Here is a 17,819-nt window from a genome sequence, read left to right on the forward strand (position 1 = left end):
TTTGAGCTTCAGCTGGGTAGCGATTTGGAAGTCTTTTTTTGTTTGTTTGTTACAGTATCACAGTATCACCAAGGTTGGAAGAGACCTCAAAGATCATCGAGTCCAACCTGTCACCACAGACCTCATGACTAGACCATGGCACCAAGTGCCATGTCCAATCCCCTCTTGAACACCTCCAGGGACGGTGACTCCACCACCTCCCTGGGCAGCACATTCCAATGGTGAACGACTCAGTGAAGAACTTTCTCCTCACTTCCAGCCTAAACCTCCCCTGGTGCAGCTTGAGACTGTGTCCTCTTGTTCTGGTGCTGGTTGCCTGGGAGAAGAGACAACTCCCTCCTGGCTACAACCCCGCTTCAGGTAGTTGTGGAGACTAATGAGTTGTAGAGACTAATGAGCCTCCTCTTCTCCAGGCTAAACAACCCCAGCTCCCTCAGTCTCTCCTCACAGAGCTGTGCTCAAGGCCTCTCCCCAGCCTCGTTGCTCTTCTCTGGACACGTTCAAGTGTCTCAATGTCCTTCTTTAACTGAGGGGCCCAGAACTGGACACAGTACTCAAGGTGTGGCCTAACCAGTGCAGAGTATAGGAGTGTAATGACTTCCCTGCTCCTGCTGGCCACACTCTTCCTGATGCAGACCAGGATGCCATTGGCCTTCTTGGCCACCTGGACACACTGCTGGCTCATGTTTAGGCAGCTGTCAATCAGCACCCCCAGGTCCCTTTCTGTTTGGCAGCTCTGATCTGTTTGATTCTGTGGTTTTGACAAAGCAAATAGATCAATTTTTAAAGGTTCCTTGCCTTTAAAATTTAAAGTATTTTGTCCTTAAAAATCCCAGCATGCTCACATATTTGAAATCATGAACCCCCCCACTTCTAAGGAAGAGCTTGTTGGAGAAAAGCATTGAAAAAGCCCTGGTGAGGATGACAATAGAGAACAAGTACTATATACGAAAGTAATACTTTTTCATTATTGCAGTAAGCTCTAGCAAACCTTCAGCTCTGTCATCCTCTTGGTATTGTAGTGCTGAAAGGACAGCCATACCTACCCAGCAACTTTTACAGTAACTCATTTACACTCAGCAGAGCTGCCACCTGAATAGAAGGAGGGAAGTTCACTAAAGGCATATGAAAGATTGTGGCTGTCCACTGAAGACTATTTCTTAAACTCATGTAATGATCAACCATTTTCACCTGCACTGAAAGAGCTTTTGGCGCAGAGTGATGTGTTTATCACTCATATATCACTGACACTCTGCACAGCTGCTAAGAGAGACATGAATGTCAAGAGTTGTTTGCTGTCTTACTTACTTCTTCAGTGTCATTCAACAGGAACCACTACTCCAAGTGTTTCAGCCTCATCAACACATGAAGTTTTCTGTAGGCTAGAGGATGTTGATTGTTAACACTGCAAAGTGTTAAGTGCCATGCCTTCCAAGAAGATAATAACATCCCTTTGCTTACCACAGTTTTGGGCTTTGGTTGGTTGGTTTGTTTGTTTTCCCAAATAATTTCTGAAACAGGAATTGCAAAATCATGTAGTGGTTAAGGTTGGAAGGCACCCTTGAAGATAATCTAGTACAACTCAGTGCTTGAGCAGGGTCAGCCAGAGCAGGCTACTGCCTAGGACCATGTCCAGTTAGGTTTTGAGTATCTCCACATCTCCATCACATTTCAGGGCAAAAAATAATAGGAAGCAAGCTAAGACCAGAGTGATGGAAAAGTCAGAAAGCAAGCAGTTCCTCTACCAATGCTGAAATGCAACAGCCCAAAGCTAGGCATGTTCTCACAGAAAAACATGGAAAAGTGAACTGCCAAACACTGTGCCATGTCCTGTTTTTCAGGCAACTTCACTGTATTTCAAAGATGCACCTTACTCAGACTACAATATGTGCCAGTACTCTGGGAAGATTCCAGCTTAAGGTATTACTACTATGCCTTGGTAGTAACTGCTGCTTTGAGCTTCTTGTCTTGGATGAAATCTGCTAACAGCCTTAAAAATGGATGCAGAGAGAAGAGCTTTCTGCCAGAAGACTCAAGGACACCTGTGAGTGGCTGGGGCTAGCAGGATCAGGGCAGCCCAGGAGTAATCACAACCCTTTGTTGCTACGAGCTACTTGCTAGCTTTGATTCAAGCTTACCCAGAGTGGATAAATGACAGTTTTTCCAAATTAAAACCAAACCAAACCCAACCTACCCCATCCCAAAAAAAACCCCAACCCACATAAACCCGACCCCCTGCCCCCCAGCCAACCAACCAGAAGGGTGCATGTCACAGACCTGCTGTTTTTGATGTGTCATTTTGTTTACAAATGATGATACCTGCTCCCTTTTTGAAGAAATTGACCTGGCCACTTACATACAAGATGCAACATCAGAAATATGTTTTTGACTTGAATCACCACTGACTTTGGCAAGTTACATGTAGCTGAGGAGGTTTGCTTCATTTGATGTTTAACTTTTCTATACAACACAGCAGTCACTGGGGTTTTGCTTTGGTACATGCTTGTAGACCTGCAGTCTGTAGCTGGCATGCATGAAAGTTGTTGTGAAAAACCTGTGATGCACCTATTCCCTCACCCAAAATGGACAGCAGCTGTCATTGTGTGACTTTTAAGACTCCCTAAATAAAACAGAAAAACACAAGGAAAAAAAAAAGATAAAGGAGTATAGCAGCTGGGAGTGGGAGAGGGGAAAGAGGGGGAAGTGGTGAGGAGGGAATCAACCAGCAAGTAAGCAGAAGCATTTCCAGCACTGGGTAACTGCAAAAAAAATCAAACAGAAGACTTGAACAAAGAACAGCTGAGCACACCTGCATGGATCTCTGTGTGAATTTGTCAGAGACAACCCTCAAGCTCCTATGCCTCCAAAGACAGCTGGCCATTGGACTGGTGGTGCAAACTTGCTCATGGGGGCTGTTTTATGTACATATGTATGTACTCAATAAAACATGTCAGTTGAAGGAGTATGTGCCTTCATCTCAGTTGCTGATTGCTTAATTACCCATTCCCTAGAATGATTGCTTTGGCTGTGTTCTTACAAAATCAAGTGAGGGCTAAAAACTGGAGAACCCCTGAAGACTGAAAAGCAACTGGAAAAATGCATTGAGGAATCTTTCAGAAGATGCTAAATTTTATTGACTCTTTAGAAGATAGATATGATTTAAATAGTTTGTTAGTTAAACAGTCCAAATATTTTTATTTCCCTAGGCAGTCTGTTTCCCCATACTGCAGAAAAAAAGATGTTCACTTTCATGAGATGATGGCAAGCAGATGGTTTTCTGTGCCAGCAGAGTGGTGCCCAAGGATGCATTTGACCCTTTGAGTCCTCCCATTTCATGTCTGTGGCCAGTTCTGTGCTCTTCAGTTCAGTCTTCTCTTGGTGCACCTGTAACTGAGGTTACAGTTAGTAACCAAGAATTTTCAAGGAGCTGCTACAAAGCATGGTTAGCTACTCATAAACATGAGCACTTAGATGTCCATTTCTGTATCTGTTTAGCCTGGAGAAGATGGAGATCAGGGGATCCTATACATGCTGATGAATATCTACAGTGTCAAGAGGACGTGACCATCCTCCGTTCAGTGGTGCCCAGCAACAGGACAAGGGACAAAGGGTACAAACTGGAACAGAGGAAGTTCCATCTGAACATGAATTAAAAGGTCTTTGGGGATGACACAGCACTGGAGCCGGCTGCCCGGAGAGTTTGTGGAATGTCCTCCTCTGGAATGATTCAAAACCTGCTTGGGCACATTCCTGCGCAACCTGCGCTAGGCCTACCTACCTTAGCAAGGGGCTTGGACTGGGTGATCTCCAGAGGTCCTTTCCAACCCCTACCGTTCTGTGATTCTGTGTTATTCTGTGATTTTCCCCCCGCCAGCAGTGGTACTGGGCAGGCCCGGTGGCACTCCCCCAGCCAGCCCCCGCGTTGCGGGCAGCCTCACCCGTCTCCTCTTCCCAAAGCCCAGCCCGCACCGCTCCTGGCGGCCAGAGGGCGAGGCGCGGGCGCGCCGCCTAGCGGCAGCTGCAGCCACACAGACCGCCAGCCGGGCGCGCGCCACCTGCGCCGCCGCTCCTCCGCCTCGCTGCGCGGCGGAGGCAGCGCGGTCCTGCCGCCGCCGCCGCAGCTACAGACCCTGGAGCCCGCCAGCGGGCGGCAGCTGTGCTGCCAAACCGAGGGCGCCAGCAGCTGCTGGTAGGCGGCGAGGAGGTTGCGCATGGGCTGTCGGCACATGGCAGGTGGCGGCGTGGCACCGGCGATTTGTCTGCCGCTACCCGCGCCTGTTCGGGGGTTCTTCGCTCCCCGCGCCTGGGCAGGGCTGGGCGCTGTTTGGCTCTGTCTTTGCCGTGGTGGCTTCTGCGGCGGGGCTCCAGGCAGCCTCCGCGGCGTGCCGTGCCGGCCCTGCGGCGGGGAGCCGGCCTGTCCAGGTTCCCTCGCTCTAGGTGCGGTGGGTAGGAGGCAGTTAGGGACCGGTGTCGCGGACTGTGGCCCAGCAGGACCTAGCGTAGAGAAGGGGGGAAAGATCTGGAGGCAAAGGGATGCAGGGGAGGAGCAGTTGAGAGAGGTGGGGGGAGTGATGTGGAGAGGGGCTGGAAGAGGCTGCTGTCTGGGAGCGTGGGAGCTGCTGCGTGTGAGGCTTCCAGCGGCAGCAAGGGAGCAGGGGGCAGTGTCTGTGTGGCGCTGATGGGAAAGGCAGGACACAAGCCATGAACTCTCTTCTCTTTTGGCCGACGTCCTTTAGCACCCTTGGGTGGATCCCATCCGGTCCCGTAGACCTGTCTGCATCTAAATGGTGTAACAGGTCACAAAACATTTTTCTTTGGAGCATGGGGGTCTCTGTCTCTTCCCCTTCCCTGTCTACCAGCTCAGGGGGCTGGATACCCAGAGGACAGTTACGCTTGCCGCCAAAGACTGAGGCAGAGAAGGTTTACACTGAGATGTTTCAGACTGCTCAAAATATGATGCAGTCTCCCTTACTTAACTGACACTTCTGTCTGCAGGAGGGAAGAAGGCTGCCTTGAGTGTCACAGTGTTATGAGGGGAAATAAGGGGAAATAAGGTAAGGAATGACTGCTGATATATTCATTAATTTGGCTCCACCTCCCATGTAATGTGATACAAAGGTTATAAAGGTTCATTAGTTTGCTTGGGGCTTATCTTCCCAATAGGAATGGTTACAGATTGTGTGAGAATAGTATTTGGAAAGGATAGACCCAAAATTAGCAGTAATACCCACTGACAAAAGGCAGGCGCTTACCAGGGACCTAGGAATACATCAAATACTCAATGCTGTTGTGATAATTGCTCTTTTTATTGGAGAATCCTCCTTAACTGCTGCTGCTGCTTAGTCCACATAAGGTTGGAAAAGACCTCAAAGATCATCAAGTCCAACCTGTTACCCAACACCTCATGACTACTAAACCATGGCACCAAGTGCCACATCCAATCCCCTCGTGAACACCTCCAGGGATGGTGACTCCACCACCTCCCTGGGCAGCACATCCCAATGGCCAATTACTCTTTCTGGGAAGAACTTTCTCCTCACCTCCAGCCTAAACTTACCCTGGTACAGCTTGAGACTGTATCCTCTTGTTGTGGTGCTGGTTGCCTGGGAGAAGAGACCAACCCCCACCTGGCTACAACCTCCCTTCAGGGAGTTGTAGACAGCAAGAAGGTCTCCCATGAGCCTCCTCTTCTCCAGGCTAAGCAACCCCAGCTCCCTCAGCCTCTCCTCACAGAGCTTGTGCTCAGACCCCTTCCCAGCTTTGTTGCCCTTCTCTGGACACATTCAAGAGTCTCAATATCATTCTTAAACTGAGGGGCCCAGAATTGGACCCAGGACTCAAGGTGTGGCCTAACCAGTGCTGAGCACAGGGCACAATGACTTCCCTGCTCCTGCTGGCCACATTATTCCTGATGGCAGGCCAGGATGCCATTAGCCTTTTTGGCCAGCTGGGCACACTGCTGGCTCATGTTCAGCCTATTGTCAGTCAGTACCCCCGGGTCCCCTTCTGCCTGGCTGCTCTCACGTGTGTGTGTGGGGAAGACCCAAGGGAAGGAGCTTGCTTCTCTGCATCTCCCCTGTTTTATGAAAGCCAGCTTTAATTTATGTCACATGCCACCAGGAGAGCATGTCCAAAGCCCAGACAAAAGAAGTAGGCATCAGAACAGACAAAGGTGTTTCCTCTGCCTAGATGTGCCACAGCATGGGGTCTATGTCATGCCGTGCCTGGCAGGGCATGCGGCTTGGGGGAAGGGCTCATATGAGTCCGCTAACCCACAGCCCTGGGTAGGGGGAGCTGTCTCCCATTGACTTCCTCTATCCCCGTTTCTACGCTTCCCCCCCTTCCTGGCTTTGTGGGGTGCAGAAGGATGTACTGCCACACATGGATGAAACACTCAAGAAGGCAAAGGTCATAGATCATGCCCTGCAATAGTGCTTTGAATCTGGCACTGCTGAAGCTCACCGTTGTCTGTCAGTGGTTTTATTTTTTATTATGCAACATATTTCAACATTGTACTATGTGTCTTGTGAGTCAGTACTCTCATTCTTCTGTGTTTGTGTCAACTGGAGTGAACCAGGGGATCAGTGTCACTGGGGACATAGAGTCTGTGCCAGGGCACTGGTTAGGTATTTAGGAAGCTCATGCACAAAGAGCATACTGAGCAGCGGAAGGGGAAGCCACAGGTATGCATTCATTTTTCTAACAGTGGTGGGAAGCAGCAAGGTAGTGCTGATGTAGGCCTGTGTATGAAGGAATAGTAGGCAGTTAACAGCTTTGGGAAGCCAACCAGAATGAAGTGAAATGTTGTGATGGGCTGGATGCCAGGTGCCCACTAAAGCCATTCTGTCACTCACTCTCCTCTGCTGGACAGGACTCTGAGAGAAAATGGAATGAAAGGTTCATGGGACAAGATAGGAAAAGGGAGAGATCATTTGGCAATTACTGTCATGGACAAACTAGACTTAACTTGGGGAAGTTAGCTTAATTTACTACCAATCAAACCAGGGTAGACTAGTGAGAAATAATCCCAAATCTTACAAACACTTTTACCCTACCCCTCTCTTCTTTCCAGACTGAACTCCCGCTTTTCTCTACCTCTGTCCCTGCATTGGTTCTGGGAAATGGGGACATGTGGTCAGCTCCATGACACATTGTCTCTGCTGATCCTTCCTCGTAAGGAGGACTATGCACACTCTTTCCCTGCTGCAGCATACTGTTCCTCCCATGGGAGACAGTCCTGTGTGGAATTCTCCAATGTTGGTCCTTCACATGGTCTACAGCTCTTCAGGAACTGCTCCACTGTGGGTCCTTTCCATTCAGTGTAGCCCTTCAAAAACAAACTGCTCTCAAATCATACCAGCAAACTGCCCCAGTGTGGATTTCCCTGTGTGTGTCTGCCTGCTCCTGTGTGCGGCCCTCTATGGGCTGCAGGTGGCTATCTGCTGCACTGTTAACCTTGATGGGCTGCAGAGTGACAGCCTGCCTCACCATGGTCTTCACCACAGGCTGCAGGAGAATCTCTGCTCTGCCACCTGGAGCACCTCATCCCCCTCCTCTTCACTGACCTTGGTGTCTGCAGAGCTGTTTCTCTCACATACTCTCACTCCCCTCTCACTACTGCAATTGCTGTATTTTTGCACCTTACTTGTTAAAGACATTAACACTCAGGATCTATGACTGCTGCTGATGTGCTTGGCCTTGCCCATCTTGGTGCTGGCATTGGCTCTGACATAGGGGAAGCTTCTAGCAGCTTCTCACAGAAGCCACCCCTGCTTCCAAAATCTTGCCACAAATACCTAACACAAATGCCTTGAACCAGTTATGGGAGAATTAGAAGGAGAAACATGAATGAGGTGTTTATTATCTATATTTGAAAGCTTGTTTTGCACCAGAGAGAACTTGCAGCTTGTTGTTTGTACAGCTTTAACTGACCCTCCTTTGTTATTTTTTTCCCATTCAGATGAATGTCCCAGGGTATCCTGAGGAAGCAATCTTGCTCTCAGATATCTGAGGAATAAGATGTCTGTGTACTGAAGGGGTCACTCTTTCCTCATTTCTTCCCTTGAGCAGTGCAGTGTTGGATTGCCAACAAGATTGATCCAGAAACTGAGCTTATATTAACATGGTTATTTATTGAAATACATATTTTGTTGGCCACATTCTTATCATTGGGATAACTGTGTTATGTAAAGTAGAATATAGCAGTCTTGGGTCCCCGTGCAGCTTCATGTTAATTCTGCTCATCTAAAAAGTTCCAAGTGAAACTGTGTGCCTGAAATGGCATGCACATGCCCTATCTGCCCAAAGGTATTGGTGTATGCAAATTATTTGGGCTTCAGTGGTCTGTGAGTGTTGAGAAGAAATGATTAACGAAGGAGACTGTCCAGAGAAGGGCAACAAAGTTGGTGAGGGGTTTGGAACACAGGTCCTATGAGGAGAGACTGAGGGAGCTAGGGTTGCTTAGCCTGGAGAGGAGGAGACTCAGGGGTGACCTCATTGCTGTCTACAACTACCTGAAGGGAGGTTGTAGCCAGGTGGGGGTTGGTCTCTTCTCCCAGGCAGCCAGCACCAGAACAAGAGGACACAGTCTCCAGCAGTGCCAGGGGAGGTTAAGGCTGCAGGTTAGAAAGAAGTTCTACACAGAGGGAGTGATTGCCCATTGGAATGTGCTGCCCGGGGAGGTGGTGGAGTCACCATCACTGGAGGTGTTCAGGAGGAGACTTGATAGGGTGCTTGGTGCCATGGTTTAGTTGATTAGGTGGTGTTGGATAAATAGGTTGGACACGATGATCTTGAAGGTCTCTTCCAACCTGGTCTATTCTATTTCTTATTCTATTCTATGCTATTCTATGCTATTCTATTCCTGGAGTCTGGTACCCGCTGAGGGTTTTGCACAGCAAGCCTATCAAAGCGAGGCTGGAGTCACTCAGCTGGTTTTCCTGTGAGCCTCCTTTGGTTACAATGACTGCCTGAGGCTCAAACAGGCAAGAGAAAGCTTCAAACAAAAAGCTCAGCTGCAGCTGTGCATAAATATGTACACAGACACATGTACATCTGCACACACACATCTTCATTGTGGTGTGGGAACTATGAAAGGCACACTGATGTTAACAAGATCAGCGTGACTGTTGGTGCAATTCAACATCTTTCTACTTTGAACCCAGGATAAAGTGACAGCTAAAAATGCTGACTGCTGCTGTTGAGAAAGTCTTGCTGCTGTTTTGGACTTAACAAAGATTCAGACACTTACTGAGTACTAGTAAAAGTGCCACCATTTCTCCACTTAGCAAGGAATGTCACCAGTTTAGTGTGGCAGGCAGGAAGGAGGAGGACCTGTGCCATCAACAAAAAAATCTACATTAAGTCAAAAGGTTGCTCCTGGGGACCTGCACTGCTTGTGGAGCTTGTTTAAATAGTCTTGATGTGACTACCATTCAAGGGCTGACAGTGGGGAAGGTGCATCTAAGGCAGCATGCTGTCATCTTTGCTACAGCAAAATACGTGAATTTTCTGTATAGCTGCTGAATGTTTGCTGCTGGTGGCCAACCATTCATCTCTCTTCATTAAATTGCCCTGTTCATTGAGATCTCTGACTTCCTGCAGGACCATACATAGTTTAGACTTGTATTTGCTGGCTTTTTTGTGCTTGTGTTTTGCTTGTGTTAAATGCTTCTGTCTTGAGAGAAGCTAGTCTGAAATCTTCCCTCCTTTTTCTTTTGGATGTGTAATCATGGGTTGTTTGTTTTCAGAATGATGTAGTTTTCACAATCTCCACATTTGCTGAAACAAGGCAGTAAAGATTCACAGATTACACTGGGTTGGAAGGGACCCTTAAAAGTTGTCTTGTCCAACCCCTCTGCAGTGAGCAGGTCCCCCTCCAACTAGATGACCCAGGAAGCTGTGTTTTGTGTATTTCAAACATATCCAGTGAAGGTAGCAGTGAAGATTGTGAAGGCTTTCCAGTAAAGTTTGCACACAAGAAGTGCAACTTTTTGGTTGTGTGGCAACATATCCTTTAAGTCAGGAGAAAGTCTTTCAGATGGAATAGAATAGAATTAGAATAGAATAGAATTAGAATAGAATGGAATGGAATGGAATGGAATGGAATTAACCAGGTTGGAAAAGACCTTCAAGATCATCACGTCCAACCTATCACCCAACACCATCTAATCAACTTAACCTTGGCACCAAGTGCCTCATCCAGTCTCTTCTTAAACACCTCCAGTGATGGTGACTCCACCACCACCTTGGGCAGCACATTCCAATGGCCAATCTCTCTTGCTGGGAAGAATTTCTTCCTAACATCCACCCTAAATTTCCCCTGGCACAGCTTGAGACTGTGTCCTCTTGTTCTGGTGCTGATTGCCTGGGAGAAGAGACCAACCCCCACCTGGCTACAACCTGCCTTCAGGAAGCTGTAGAGAGCAAGAAGGTCTCCCCTGAGCCTCCTCTTCTCCAGGCTAAGCAACCCCAGCTCCCTCAGCCTCTCCTCATAGGCCTGTGCTCCAGACCCCTCCCCAGCTTTGTTGCCCTTCCCTGGACACATTCAAGAGTCTCAATGTCATTCTTAAACTGAGGGGCCCAGAACTGGACACAGGACTCAATGTGTGGCCTAACCAGTGCTGAGTACAGGGCACAATGACTTCCCTGCTCCTGCTGGCCACATTATTCCTGATGCAGGCCAGGATGCCATTAGCCTTTTTGGCCAGCTGGGCACACTACTGGCTCATGTTCAGCCTACTATCAACCAATACTCCCAGGTCCCTTTCTGCCTGGCCACTCTCCAGCCCTCTATGATGGTTACCTTTGAGTTGTCTCTGTCACTTCTATATGAGTGCAAACCCCAGCAAGCAGTTATTTTGGGTAGTCACTGTGAGTCAGCTGACATTAGTTTCATGTTAAGGCTCTTGGATGCATACTCTTCCATTAAGCCTATATCTGCTGAATTTGGGTCCAAGGTATTGCTTGACTAGGAGAGAGACAGCCTGTCCTCCTTCCCAGTTCTGTCCATTGTGTTGCTCATCTTGGGTGTCATCTCTGCCCTACATGCAGTTTTCCTTGTTCCTTGCTGAAGCAGAGACACTGATCTGGGGAAAACCAGGAGGCAGCCAAGTCAGGTTCCATCAACGATTTGCTGCTCACGTTGCACTCTTGGTGTGGCGCACGTACTGCAAAGGGAAACTTCATCCTAATTTATGAGCTGTCTGTCAGGATGAGAAATCACATTCTGTGAACTTCAGAAATAAATTTACTTTCTGAGGTGACTGCTCCACTGGGAGAGAAGTCTTGGAACAATGGACTTCTCTATAGACATGTAGGAGTTTGGCTTGTTCACGTATGAGGCTTTATTGAGGAGCTCACTGAGAAATGCTTTGTGCTCTTTCCCGTGGCTTTGTTTGGTTAGTCATGCAAACACTCTGGCTGAGCAGAAGCTGAGCAGGATGCATGGCACTGCTTTGAATTGCTGTATGTTTTTGCACTAGTTTACATAAGTATTATTTCTTTGGGGAAAGCTACAGTCCTGCAGGTAACTGTAATATAGCTCTATGTTGTAGACCTCCTCCTGCTTTTGTTGATAAAGCCACACAGCTTACCAAACATGAAGAAGAGCTTTTGCAGTGTTGCAGTATTTTTGCAGAGGTCAAGAGGAACAGTTGTTCACACATGAAAGTCCATCTCCAGCAAGAAGTCTTCTTCTTCTGACTTGAAGCTACACTTTTTCTTGGGTTTCTTTTTGCTGTGAAAAAAAATTGTCTGATAGTACTCACCTCCACAGATGTTCTTGTGGCTGATGGCATTGTGGGTCATAGCAGCTCTGACAGTGGTTGAACCTATGTGATCTTTTTAAAGCACAATAGCTATTCCATCTGAAAATTCTCTGGTCAGGCTCAGTAAGGAAATGATTAGCATGTCAGAATATTTTTAAGTATTCTGCTGCTTTAGGCTGGATGTTAGGAAGAATTTCTTCCCAGAAAGAGAGATTGGCCATTGGAATGTGCTGCCCAGGGAGATGGTGGAGTCACCGTCACTGGAAGTGTTTGAAAAGAGGCACTGGATGTGGCACTTGGTGCCATGGTGTAGTTGATTAGATGGTGCTGGGTGATAGGTTGGACTCAATGATCTCAAAGGTATTTTCCAACCTGGTTAATTCTGTATTCTGTATTCTCCTCCCTTTCAAGCATATCATTCACTGGGGATCTAAGCCAGTGGGACTTAAAAGGTTCCTAGTGAATAAGCTCATAAAGAAGTGTGTACATAAGAGCAAAGATAAGGTCACTTTTGAAATGTTACCTAGTTTAACCTTCCAGGTTGCATTGTGTGCACTTATTAGTCTTGAAGGTAAGAAAATGTGTTTAATTCTTAGTAATTTCCTAGTAGCAGCATGCTTTTATGCTAAATGGGGATGGGAAATCTGGGGTGGTGTGGATGTGTTCTTAGAGGTTTATGCTGCTGGGTTTATTATCTGCAGAAGAAGGACAACATTTGAGTGCTGGGTTGAAACAAATTATGTTCCCAAAGTGCTCTGGCTCCTGCACTTGCTATTGTAAGTAGCTTCTGCTGGAAATTAATTCCACTGGGAAATAAAAGCTTCAGCTAAAGGAATTACGTCAGGATAATTGGAATATGAAAAAGCCAAGCAATTAAACCCAGAATATTAATTAATTAAGTGTTCAGCTTCTGCTTCAAGATGTAACGTTTGAAGGAGTGCTGTAATAAACTCTAGCAAGATAATGCTAATAAAACAAATCTAACTTGACAGAGTTGGCTTATTAGAGATTATGAATTGAGAGTGGCTTGGGAGCTCTGTCTTGGTATACACTGAGAATACAAATGGTTAATTCATCTTAGGTGCCAGGAATACTTTTCAGCATTTCTCAGAGCATGCTGTTGTGTCTATACTTCATCAAAAATCTCTGACAGGAAAGAAATTTCTCACTTAAGTGCTATGAAGCTGCTAAGAAGGAAGACTAGCACAAACCCATCTGCACATAATCTATAGCACTCCGATAAGGCAGGGTTTTGTGATCCCTTTGAGATCATATACTTCAGTAACTGGATTTGGAAGTGAATCCCAGTTTTCAATCTTAAATCCCAGCTCCCAGATGAAGCTCTCAAACCTGTGTTACTGCTGGAGTTCCAGCCCCATGGCTGTAATTACAGTGAACTGCCTAGTAATGACATTTTTTCACCCTGTGTGCTGTGTTTTCAGCTTACAGTGATGTGACAATAGATGGGAGAGTGTGTAGCTATGTTATTTTGACCCTTACTGTCCCAAATTAGAACAGCCTTTTTGGATCAGTTGGCACAAGGGAAATAAATCCTTTCAGTGCTGGACACATGGCAACACTGGGCATGGCCAGAGCATTCATGTCTTTCCTGTCCTGGTTTGAGGCCAGGCAGATCCTCTCTTGCCCTTGAGAGGGGCAAAAGGATGACACTCATCACACAAATGGATTGCAGAAGTGATGGAAAGTTTAAATGGAAAAGCAATTGGTGGTGTACAGAAGCTACAAGCACAGAGACAAAAGAATCCCAAAGCATACAGAGTCCCTTCTAGCACACCCAAAAGTCTCCCAACTCTTCCCCTTTCCCCACCTGTGGGTATACCCAAAACCCCCAGGGCTCTTTCTTCCCCCCTCCCCCCACACTGCTAGGCTGGTCTCAGACTGGCCCGGGCTGAGGCTGCCCCTCCCCCTTCTCCTCCTGGCATTAGGCCTGGCCAGGCCTATGAGACCTTGAGATACTCCCCCAGTGTTACCTGATAGGGAGCATCTCCCATGGGAGCAGAGAGGGGAGAAAGAGGAAGAGAAAGACTTTGCAGCTGGATTTATAGGGTGCAGGATATTATGGGTATGAAATACACAGCTTCCTGTGTTCACCTGCTGGGCTGCACCCTCAGGACACTGGAGGTGTAGCTGTGTGGCAGCAACAGGAGGCGCCCAGCCTGAACTGCCACACTTTCTTAACGGGACATTGAGGCTCCATGTAGTCAGGAAAGAGGATGCAGGATGGTACATAGCTATGGTGTGCAACAACTCTCATTGTTGTCTCTACCAGCAAAATTCATCCACGTGTGCATGGTGCATGTAAATTCCTACTTTAGAGTTCTTGTCTTCGTGTGTCAGGCTACCTGGATCCCACACTTCTGTTACGATGTAGAGATTCTGTATTCATAGTTAGCAACTTCTGCCCTTGTTTCTGAGTTCACTTGTGTGTTACATTTTTGATTAAAGGTTTGTTACACTTGCAATTAGCATCTGCATTGTGCTACGAGTCTAAACCCACTCAGACTTTTAAACCCAGTGTGCTGGGTTAACACCCATTCTGAAAACAAAACCAAAACAGGTGGGGGAGGGCTTGCAAGTGCTTTGCCCTCCCTGCAGGGCATTTTCCCCCTGGGATACTGAGTCTGTTCCACTCCCCACTCCCTGCCCAGCTAGGGTATAAAAAGCAGGACATTGCAGCCGTTAGGCCTGCTTTTGGCTCCTGTCTCTCCTGGATGAGAGCTACAGCAGCTGCCTCCCTGCTCCTCTGCCACGTGGTCAGGCCTGATCCTTCTCCTTGTTGCCTCTGTGCCTCTTCAGAGGGAGACTGGTTTTGTATTCTTCTTCTTTGTCCCCCTCCCATCCATCCTTGATCCTTGCCGTTGTGAACATGACCTGTTATTGTTATATATATATTGTTTAAAGAAAACTCTTTACCTCTCTACTTCCAAGCTGACTCCAAATTATTGTTTGGTGAATGTGCTCCTTTCCTTTTTTTCTTCCCTCTCTGTTGGGAGGGAGGAGGGGGGAGCGGGGGAGAGATTCTCAGCCTTGCCCCCATCTGAGTTCTTAACTCCCAGTTAAGGCTCAAACCACCACACCCAGCCATTTCAGCACCTGAATGTGTTGAGCTCTTGCTGATCTTCCTTATTTGTTTGTTGGGTGCTAATTTTAGACTATTTCAGATCTTGTGGTTTTTGTTTGGTTTTTTTTGTCTCTTTATCCAGTGCTTGTAGCTAAAAAAGTTAGATCATAGAGTCACAGAATCATAGAATGCTAGGGGTTGGAAGGGACCTGCAGAGATCATTGAGTCCAACAGCCCTGCAAAGCAGGACCACGTAAGGCAGGTTGTACAGGAACGCATCCAGGCAGGTTTTGAAGATCTCTAGAGAATTAGACTCCACAACCTCTCTGTGCAGCCTGTTCCAGTATTCTGTCACCCTCACAGTAAAAAAGTTTTTTCTCATGCTGAGATTGAATTTCCTGTGATTGAATTTACACCACACCTGCACTGGACTAGGATTAGCTAGGTAGTGAGTTTTTGGTGGTCTCAAGTCCTTCCTACTCTAGCATAGTGGGAGCTGTGTCCTCTTCATCTGTGTGCAGAACTTACAGTTCTTGGTAACTTCCCACTGCTTGGGAAGAGATGGTGATTTCCCTTCTTCCAGTTGCCCTGCACATCTGTTAGGCATCCCAGTTTCTGGGCAGAGGAGGTGGTTCAAACTCTGCAGTGCAGGCAGTATCTCTCCTGTATTGACTGTAGGGATATGTCCTTCCATGTGTAGTGTCCTGTCCCCTCCCTAACGCTCTCTTCCTCCTTCTCCTTTGTGATCCTTGCACAGTTCACCCACTTGGTAGGAGTTTTCACCCTAGCTCAGAACTGGGCTGTGTTTGTTGTATGGGGCTCATCTGCCTGTAGACCCTGTCCCCAGCAGACACCAAGATGTAATCTGCAGGGAGCAAAGGGAGCTGACCTTGCTGTCACCTGTAAGGTGGGTGTGTGAAGAGTCCAGTGGCTTCTCTTGTGTACAAAGTGATTTCTGAATTTGAGTACTGAGCACTGCAACCCCAGAGGGATCATGGTCACTGGATGATTCAGGGAGCAGATGCATCTTCTTGGCTCCTTTTCTGCTCTGTTTTGTAGTTACAGGAAGTGATGGAGGTAGTGGATAAAGTGAAGTGAAACTCAGATGTTCTTCTTGAGAGGCATGGCAGAAACTTAGGTTTCAATTTACCCTTTTTCTGAGTTTTCAGTAAATATACAAATCTAATAATTTTAGAAACTTGGCATCAGCTGTGAAACAGACATTTCTGTTTGCTTTCTGCTTTAAAGATATCTCCTCATGGACGGCGTTACTCAGCCTAAATCCCTGCGGTTACTTATGGAACATTCTGTAGCTAGTCCCTACACTCATGTGAATCTCCAGATTGATTACTTTCAACACTGGATTCACCAACCAGTACTTGAGAAAAACACACTGAACTACTGTGGGAACCCCTGGCAGAGGGAGTTGTAAGGATGTTCAGGTGAAAATGCTGTAGCTGTAGGCACTGGTCACAAAGTGTCTGTGCTGGCATATTTGCCAAAGCCATTTTGCCTGCCTGGAATCTAAACCTTCAGCTAGTGTGCTTTATACAACAAAACCCTCCATTCCTGTTCCAGAACTATCTTAAGGAGAGTGTCTGAAGGAAAGCAGTCTGAAGTCAGCCCAGGAATTGACATCTCAGCTCCCTCTTTGTTGTTGTCCACACTGAGTTTGTTTTCATTTAAATGTTTTTTTTTCCTCCTTTCAGAAAATGATGGAAACCCTACTGTGCAGGGACTAGGTAGTACAAACTCCACTGAGCAAATGAGTAAAGATTTGCCAAGAAGCAACCAGGGGATGCTGGATGTTAGGAAGAAATTCTTCATAGAGAGAGTCATTGCCCGTTGGAATGTGCTGCCCGGGGAGGTGGTGGAGTCACCATCACTGGAGGTGTTTAAGGAGAGAATGGATGGGGTGCTTGGTGCCATGGTTTAGTTGATGAGATGGTGTTGGGTGATAGGTTGGACTTGATGATCTCTGGGGTCTTTTCCAATCTATTCTATTCTATTCTATTCTATTCTATTCTATTCTATTCTATTCTATTCTATTCTATTCTATTCTATTCTATTCTATTCTATTCTATTCTATTCTATTCTATTCTATTCTATTCTATTCTATTCTATTCTATTCTATTCTAGCCTATCCTAGCCTATCCTAGCCTATCCTATCCTATCCCACTCTACTGACTGTGGGAGAAACATTACCAGCCTTCTGGCATTGCCAAATACACAGAGTAAATGCTTTCACCTTTTGGAAATCAGATTCATTTCAGATTTTAAGGGTCTGCAGGAATTTAGTTGGAAAAGGCTGTATTTATTTACTGTCTTGGCCCCAGCCATAGCTGCCTCATTAGAGAGTGTGGTGATCAAGGATTTTTCAAGCTGCATTTTAAGGTCTAGTTGGCATGCTGTAGCTGTGTTTCCAGCTTTGATCTTATAAAACACTGCTTTTCAGACTCTTGCAATTTGTGGGCTCCTAAATTTTTTTCTCATTGCCACTTCTGGTCCCCATACAATGAATTTCAGTCTACTGACAAGACAGCTCTTTTCCTAAACACCTTAGTTTGTGTTTGCTAAGCACTTCTAGTCAGCCAGACAAAGTGAGATGAGCTGGAATTTATTTATTTATTTAGTTATTTATTTAGATCAAAGAGTATGCCTGTGCTCATTAAAAGAAGTTTCTTGAAGCTCTTGAATGGGCTAATTTGCTGCAGCTATCAGTGCTTGCAGATTCCTGAGTCTGGTAGCAAATCTTCAGCAAAAGGCACAAAGTGGGTTTTGCTGCCTTTTCAAACCTCCTGGCTGTCAGATTGGTGCTAGAGTGTGATGAGTTGGGGAATCTCCATCATAACCACCTGCCATCTTGTGGTTGTAAAGCTGGTTTGGAGGCTTTAGACCACGTTCAGTATTGTGTTGAAAGATTTTTCTGAACTGAGCCTGGTACTCTCCTTCTTCTAGCCACAGCAGAT

This window comes from Melanerpes formicivorus, unplaced genomic scaffold (assembly GCF_026170545.1).
Source record: "Melanerpes formicivorus ecotype bairdi unplaced genomic scaffold, bMelFor1.0.p_v2 SCAF_11, whole genome shotgun sequence".
In the NCBI taxonomy this organism is placed as follows: Eukaryota; Metazoa; Chordata; class Aves; order Piciformes; family Picidae; genus Melanerpes; species Melanerpes formicivorus.